Raw genomic sequence first — 7,500 nt, forward strand, 5'->3', positions numbered from 1 at the left:
ATGGAAGTCGGAATCCGCTAAGGAGTGTGTAACAACTCACCTGCCGAAGCAACTAGCCCTGAAAATGGATGGCGCTGAAGCGTCGCGCCTATACTCCACCGTCAGTGGTATGTGTGAAGCGGGGCAATTTATTGTCCTCTATGAAGCTCTGACGAGTAGGAGGGTCGCGACGGTGTGCGCAGAAGGGTCTGGGCGTGAGCCTGCCTGGAGCCGCCGTCGGCGCAGATCTTGGTGGTAGTAGCAAATACTCCAGCGAGGCCCTGGAGGACTGACGTGGAGAAGGGTTTCGTGTGAACAGCCGTTGCACACGAGTCAGTCGATCCTAAGCCCTAAGAGAAATCCTATGTAGATGAGGTGTCCTAAGACGTTAAACACTTGTAAAAAAAACGCAGCTATTTTATTATTTTTTTTATTATTATATAAATCGCAGCATATTTTGTTATTATATACATGCACAAAAAACACCCATTGGGCGAAAGGGAATCCGGTTTCTATTCCGGAACCCGGCAGCGGAACCGCATACCATTCGGGCCCTCGTAAGAGTGTTCGTCGGGGTAACCCAAAATGACCTGGAGACGCCGTCGGGAGATCCGGGGAGAGTTTTCTTTTCTGTATAAGCGTTCGAGTTCCCTGGAAACCTCTAGCAGGGAGATAGGGTTTGGAACGCGAAGAGCACCGCAGTTGCGGCGGTGTCCGGATCATCCCCTCGGACCTTGAAAATCCAGGAGAGGGCCACGTGGAGGTGTCGCGCCGGTTCGTACCCATATCCGCAGCAGGTCTCCAAGGTAAAGAGCCTCTAGTCGATAGATTAATGTAGGTAAGGGAAGTCGGCAAATTGGATCCGTAACTTCGGGATAAGGATTGGCTCTGAGGAGCGGGGCGTGTCGGGCTTGGTCGGGAAGCGGGTCTGGCTGACGTGCCGGGCCTGGGCGAGGTGAACGGCTCTCGTGGCTGGGATCCGAGCTCGGTCCCGTGCCTTGGCCTCCCGCGGATCTTCCTTGCTGCGAGGCTTCCGTGGCGTTTCCCATCGGTGCGGTCGTCCTCTTCGGCCGCCATTCAACGCTCAGCTCAGAACTGGCACGGACTAGGGGAATCCGACTGTCTAATTAAAACAAAGCATTGCGATGGCCCCCACGGGTGTTGACGCAATGTGATTTCTGCCCAGTGCTCTGAATGTCAACGTGAAGAAATTCAAAAAAGCGCGGGTAAACGGCGGGAGTAACTATGACTCTCTTAAGCGGGGCGACCAGTTGGCGACCGCGTAAGGTGCGAGCTCTACCGAGTGCCGGCAAAACATACGGCTATTGCCGGTAGAGTGTCATAGTTAGCAAGCAGCAACCTCTTCGTGGTTCCCGCCACGAGTACCCCGTCTGGGGGAAACTAATGCTGCCTCTGTGATGGATTGGGGCAATCGCGTGTAAGGTGAATCGAAAGCCTTGTCGGGTGGTGATGGAAGGTTCTCAGACCAACGTCATCATTCGGCGAGGCCGAAGAGGATCTAAGCATCAGCGGTTGTTTGAGGGTTAGCGACCTCACCTCCCAGAGCTAGGGCAGAGAGGCCCTTGCATTGACTGGAGTCGTGGTACGAAGTGCCCAAATAAATTAAATAAATAAATGGATAGACTAAATTTTAGAGCTGAGTACTTGGTGCTCCTTAAGATATCGAAGTTTAAAACGGTGTGGTTGAAGTTAGAGCTAGACAAGGCAGGGGCTTCTCTGCTCTTGGATTGGATATGACAACTAGGCTATGCATTTGGATATGATTAGATACAATTGGACAAAATAAGAACGGTATCACAAACATATAACATGTTCAATAATGAAGATGAAGAAGCCTCGGACGTAGAGGTCCCCGGCCCTGGGGCCTCTGCGGCGGACTCGTCCGCTATGAACAGGAGGGCCATTGTTGACGACCCTAGCAATCCTAATGGACATGAATTTGATTATCTATTGGATCTACCATCGAGTGGACAGATACGCTGCCAGGCATGTACTGGCAATGATAGACGCTTCCTGGGGGAGAACGACTGGATCAAACATGCGAATGAACACCACCCTGACCTGAAAGTGGGTTGGAGATGCAGGGGATGTGGTAAAGCCTTTCCAAAGATTCATAGCTGCAGGTGCCACATCCCCAAATGCAAAGGCAGGGTGGAAACAGAAATAGTGACGGGATTCAGTTGTTCGACCTGTGGGAGCGTCTTTAAAACCCAAAAGGGACTGTCGCAGCATGAGAGAATCCGGCACCCGGCTGTGAGGAACCTAAAGAGGTTGATACTAGCAAGCGGACCCTCTTCTAGACCGGTCACTAGAGCCTCGGTCTGGTCTGAAGAGGAAACACAATTGCTCATTCGCTTGAATGAGCAATATAAACATGAAAAACAACCTAATGCAAAAATCCGCCAGTTCCTCACAACCAAAACTCTCAAGCAAATAAGCGACAAAAGGAGGCTCCTGTCCACTCGAAGGTTTGAGAGTGTGGAAGAGGAGCCAGACTCCGACTCATCATCCAGCGGATCGGACTTTTTAGACGCAGTAGAGGACCCCCTGGATGCTCAGGATGAAAGTGATTGGAAGGAGGGCTTCAGGTGGGCAATCCTTGAGAATCCGCTGGGTGATGACCACGAACTAAGGGGCATAGAGGAGTCAATCGCGATGCTGGCCGGATCGGAGGAACCACACTCACTAGAGATCGAGCGAATTTTAGAGAAATTATTGGATAAAATGGAGCTAGAAAAAGAAAATACCAACAGCTCAAAGAATAGGAAAAACACTGTACGGGCAAATAAAGAAAGCGACCGCACCCGATACAATAAATTTAGATTCGCTCGATTCCAAGAACTTTACAATAAATGCCCCAAAAAATTAATAGATATGGCGGTCGCGGGAGAGAGGCTTGAAAAGAGGAAGCAGGTGGAGCTTCCTGATAGAGCAAGCATAGAAAGGCTCTATGGTGACCTGTGGGGTAAAGAGGGACCCACTACAGGTCTACCAAAACTCGATGGGGGACCGAGTACGCTCTCTCCTTTAAATGAAATATGGACTCCCATCTCGACTAATGAAATAGTCATGAAGATGAGGAGAATCAAAGGCGATACGGCGGCGGGCCCCGACGGTGTCACCAAAGCCAGCCTGAAAAAGGCGGGAATCTTGCATGTCCTGGCCAAATTCTATAACCTTCTAATGCTGTTCGAGACCTACCCAGCACGGTGGCGACGTAATAGGACAACATTAATACCAAAGCCAGGAAAAGACGCAGCTAATGTACAAAACTGGCGTCCTATTACGATTGGATCACTGTTGGGTAGGATCTTCTCTAGTTTACTAGAGAAAAGAATTAAGTCCAAAATAGAGAACAGCATTAGGCAGAAGGGCTTCACCCAAGAAGATGGGTGTAAGTACAATATCTCGATCTTGGCCAGGGCACTAAGAGAAATGAAAGAGAAATCAGGTGGTGTGGTGACGGTCGTGGACGTCGCCAAAGCCTTTGATACTGTCCCCCATTCAGCCATAGATGATGGCTTAAAAAGAAAGGGCATACCGGTAGTCGTCAGAAAATTTGTTAGGGGAATGTATGACGACTGCCGGACTGAAATTAAAACATTAGAGGACAAAGTGAGTGTGGTTCTAAAGAGAGGGGTCAAGCAGGGCGATCCCCTATCGCCCCTTTTGTTTAATGTAATAATGGACCCTATTATAAGGACCACTGACGAGGCGACGGAGGGCGTTAAAATAGGAGACGAGAACGTTTCCATCTTGGCCTTCGCGGACGACATGGTTTTAATTGCCAAAAACAAGAAAGAAGCTGAAAAGCAAATTAAAATGCTTCACAAGTACCTGAACGGGTTAGCAATGAAGGTACAGGCAACCAAATGCATAGCTTTCCAGGTCGTCCATAAAAATAAAACGTGGCACATGATCGATCCCGGGCTCAAAATAGATGACGATTATATACCATATTCAGAGCCCGAGGACGTCATTGAATACTTGGGTATTAAAATAAACCCATGGCGAGGACTGCAGCGCGCCAATATAAAAGAGGTAGTAAGTGCGGCAAACCAAATAAAAATGATGGGGCTTAAACCCCATCAAAAAGTCAATCTAATAAGAACCCACTTACTACCAAAATATATACATAAATTAGTAGCTAATCCACCTCCCCTCAAAACGCTGGAAGCGTTGGACCATGAAATTAAGCAAATAATTAAAGCTATCTTACATCTCCATCCGTCTACTACGGATGGGATAATATATACTGAAAAGCGAAACGGCGGTATCGGACTACAAAAAATTGCCGATATTGTCAAGATAGCAAAAATTAAAAATAGCCTCCACATGAACAATAGTCAGGATGCGGCAGTACAAGAAGCATACCTGCATGAAGAGGCTACAGTAATAAAATATGCCAAATCGATTGGTCTACGTTGGCCGGCGACGATGGAGGAGGTGGAGGAAGCGCGCTGCAGACTCAAACAAAGCCACAGGCTAAGATGGGAGCAGCTCGTCTCCCAGGGCCAGGGTGTTGGAGACTTTAACAATGATCCAATTGGAAATGCCTGGCTCTATCAACCAACACTGTTAAGACCATCCCGATATCTGGATGCATTAAAATTCAGAACAAACACCTTTGGCACTAGGGTCGCCCTCGCTAGAGCTAGAAAAGATATTGACCCGAAATGTCGGAGGTGTAAGGCCCAGATAGAAACCCTAGGGCATATATTAGGAAACTGTATTCATACAAAGGCAGCAAGAATACGAAGACACAATGAGATTGTCGAATTGATCGCGGACAAGGCATCCAAAAGCTCCGCCGTATTTCTCGAACCAACCATAAATGTAGTTGGAGAACTTAAAAAGCCCGATTTGGTCATTAAAAACCGAGAACGGCTATACGTAGTGGACGTAACAGTCCGCTACGAAGACAAAGATAACCTAAGAAAAGCTGGGAAAGATAAAGTGGACAAGTATAAAGACACGGCGGAGCTTATAAAATTAAAATTAAACTGTCAGGCAGCGGAAGTAATTCCAATAGTAGTTGGCTGCAGGGGTGCCTTGCCGGCAGCGACGGTTCGACATCTCAAAGCCCTAGGGTTCACTAGGGGTGAGATCTTGACGGTGTCGTTGATCGCCCTCCGATCGTCGATTGAAATCGCGAATTTGTTCATTGACTACGATCACATTGTGTGATCGTTATGTTTTGAGCCGCGTATTTAACCGTCGCGTATTTAACCGCACGACGTGGCTTCGGCCGATGACTTTTTAGCCGCGTATTTAACCGCCTTTGACGTGGCTTTGGCCTAGAAATTTTAATTATTGACCTAATTAAAATTTATTTCAGCTATTGACATAGCTAACTGCCTAGCAGAAATAATTTAAGCCCGTTCCAGCTCTTTACACTGGACGGTGCGAGTCTTGGCGATACTATTGTACGCTAGGGCGCGGGGCGGGATGTGTGATCGTTTTTGATCACATATCTCGGGGCGACACCTCCTCGTGGTTTTCCCTGGACGCGTGCTACGGCACTAGACCAAGTTCGCCTCCCGAAAGGGTCCCCGTTCTAATTTTTCCAAGAGCCGGGGCAGATCCTGAGGCAGTGGATCTAGAAAGTGGGTCCGGGACTAATTCACTCATTATTGTTATTTGTTATAACCTCACGGGAGGGTTAATTCCCGGAAGTCTACCACTACCCTTCTGATAGTGGTACAGGTTTAGCCAAATGCCTCGTCATCTAATTAGTGACGCGCATGAATGGATTAACGAGATTCCCATCTGTCCCTATCTACTGGCGGTGGCGGTCTGTGGCCACCCAGGGCGGGAGATAACCCCCGAACTAGCCCTCGCGTAGGAGGGTTGATCGGCCGAGTCGATGGGTGTATCGGCGATGAAGGCATTAGAGACCGTCAGTGCGTCGTACATGTAGTACTTCGCATAATGGCGAGGCCCTGATTTAGCATACGGGCTGTGGCGTGTTCTTTGTACAGCACTGTATGTGCTGTATGACTTCCGACTGGGGAACTGTTGTCACTCGTGGCATCAGTTCCCCAGTTTACGTTAAACGGTTTTTCAGACCGTTTTTCGTGGGCGGAACACGCCACTAGACAACACTCCGCTGGGCTCAGGAATACATGGGATGCAATCAATCCCCTGGGCAACCCAGGCCGCAAGGGGCAAACGTGCCCTAGCCACACTTGAGCCTCCACGAAAAAGGTACCGCTGGATAGCTCGTGTTCTTAAATACGCAGCGAACTGAACGAAGTGTGGTGGAGAGGAAGAGGCAGCCTCTCCGACTGCTGTCTCCCACGTGTTTGCCGTGCGTGGCGACCCTTGTCGTCGGAAAAGAGGATCCTGGGATCTGAGGGGGCCCTCTCCTGCGGGTGAGACGTCCCCAACACGTACCTTTGGCCTCTGCTTCGGCTAGATGGGCGGCTGGACGAGAAAAGCAGCCCTGGTCCAGTCAATCGGCTTGGAACGACCACACGCTTCGGGCAAGTGGGTTCTGCTGGGCGAGGACGCGGGCTGGGTAAGGAAACCGACCCAGCCAGCAGACTATATTCGGTGCGTAGCCCTAACTCAGCCTTTGGCGGGTTCCAAATTGTGCGGGTCGGTGGTGGCCGGGGAGCGCACTGGATGAAAGACCAAGACACATTATGGGTCTGAACAAAATTGAACAAACAAAAACTAAGCGTCCAAAGACGACGGGTCCAGCTCCTACTCGGAGTGAAGCCGTCGCCGCAGACGCGGGAACTGCAAATGCAGCTGTCAGTCCCCCCGCGTCTGTGAGAAAGACAAGATCCGGGAAGGTGATTAATATCGCCAATCCTCGTGTGATCTTGCAAAGATGTGCGACTCCCACGCGAGCGGTCTCGGTGAAAACCGAGCCCACGGTAGAAGGTACGCCGGACACCGGTAACGTGGAAGTAATCGAACGAGTCGGAGACACGTCACTCGTGAAGGTGCAGTCGGCACCCGAGCGTGTCGAGGACCCTACTGGTGACGGTTGGCAAACCGTCACCAAAAAGTCGAAGCGAGCCAAGCCGGGCGCACCCACCGGCAAGGCCGCAGTAAACCGGGCCAGGAGACCGAAGGGGACGTTCTCCGGGCAGAAGGTACGGCCTCTCGATCTCGTAAGAGACGAAGCCTTTAGGCGAGTGTCCGAAATACGGACCTTTTGCTTTCGACCTGAGTCGAAAGTCAATAAGGAGTCCGGGTCAAAGATACTCGCCGAGGTTGAGGCACTCAACGAGCTGGTCCAGGAGCTTATTCAACGGAATAGCTTCGTCGAAGGGCAGCTCGCCGCGGTCAGGGCGGACCTAAAAGCGCGTCCTGCCGTAATGAGTGCGATGCGACCTGGGCCGTCCAAGGGAACTCTCCCGAAGACGGCCTGCAACGCCGCGCAGTCGACTTACGCCCATGTGAACAAAGTCGACTGCAAAGGAGCTTCTCCGGAAGCGGGGAGACGGCCACAATCGCAGCATGTGGTAAAAATCTTCCCGCCGAAGG

General features: G+C 50.4%; 1 pseudogene; it reads left to right on the top strand.

The window, feature by feature from the left end:
• Nucleotides 1–7,500, top strand: part of LOC143261810 (large subunit ribosomal RNA) — an 11,383-nt pseudogene that overhangs the window by 1,651 nt on the left and 2,232 nt on the right.

The sequence above is a fragment of the Megalopta genalis genome, unplaced genomic scaffold (genome assembly GCF_051020955.1).
Source record: "Megalopta genalis isolate 19385.01 unplaced genomic scaffold, iyMegGena1_principal scaffold0069, whole genome shotgun sequence".
Taxonomy (NCBI): domain Eukaryota; kingdom Metazoa; phylum Arthropoda; class Insecta; order Hymenoptera; family Halictidae; genus Megalopta; species Megalopta genalis.